We start from the raw sequence: 1140 nt of genomic DNA, 5'->3' as shown, positions 1-1140 counted from the left end.
ATTTACATTTCCACCAACAGTGTAAAAGCGTTCTTATCTCTCCACAGCCTCGCCAGCATCTGTTGGTTCTTGACGTTTTAGACATGGCCACTATTAAAAATTAAAATACATAACCTTTCAATTAAGTAAATCATGTTAAAAATAAAGATAATCTAGATTCAAAACTCATCACTTTCTATTTTTACCATATTGATGCTTTTGAGATTAGTTACACCTATTGCATCTGTAAGGCAGGAAAGCCATATATGTGTGTATTATTTCTGCTGTGCACTTCTTCCCAACTACATGATCAGTGATGTCCTGTTTGTAACCAGCATTTGGCCATGGTAGGAATATTTACACCACAAAATCAGCAAACACTAGAAATCAGGACTTGCCTTTTCTGCACCTTAGAGAACCAGTAAGGGTTTTCTTTTAACTCTTATTTTAAGTTCAGGAATACACGTCCAGATTACACTCAGGTTTTCTTTAACTTTTATTTTAAGTTCAGGAGTACATGTGCAGGTTTATTACATAAGTAACCGTGTGTCACGGGGGTTTGTTGTACAGATTATTTCATCACCAAGATATTAAGCCTGCTACCCAATAGTTATTTTTCCTGATCGTCTTCCTCCTCCTGCCCTCCACCCTCTGACAGGCCCCGGTGTATGTCATTTCCTTCTGTGTGTCCATGTGTTCTCATCATCTAGCTCCCACTTATAAGTGAGCACATGAGGTATTTGGTTTTCTGTTCCTGTGTTAGTTTGCTGAGGATAATAGCCTCCAGCTCCATCCATGTCCCTGTAAAGGACATGATTCAGTTCTTTTTACGGCTGCATAGTATTTCATGGTATATACAGACCTCACTTTCTTCATCCAGTCTATCATTGATGGGCATTTAGATTGATTCTATGTCTTTGCTGCTGTGAATAGTGCTGCAATGAACCTACACATGCATGTGTCTTTATAACAGAGGAATGTGTAGCCCTTTTGGTATGTATCCAATAATGGGATTGCTGGGTCGAATGGAATTTTAGGTCTTTGAGGAATTGCCACACTGTCTTCCACAATGGCTGAACTAATTTACACTCCCAACAGTGTATAAGTGTTCCTTTTTCTCAGCATCCAGGCCATTATCTGTTATTTTTTGACTTTTTAATT

Source organism: Colobus angolensis, unplaced genomic scaffold (genome assembly GCF_000951035.1).
Source record: "Colobus angolensis palliatus isolate OR3802 unplaced genomic scaffold, Cang.pa_1.0 Scaffold914, whole genome shotgun sequence".
Taxonomy (NCBI): domain Eukaryota; kingdom Metazoa; phylum Chordata; class Mammalia; order Primates; family Cercopithecidae; genus Colobus; species Colobus angolensis.
The sequence above is the reverse complement of the archived record's forward strand: the minus strand, read 5'-3'. Positions refer to the sequence as shown.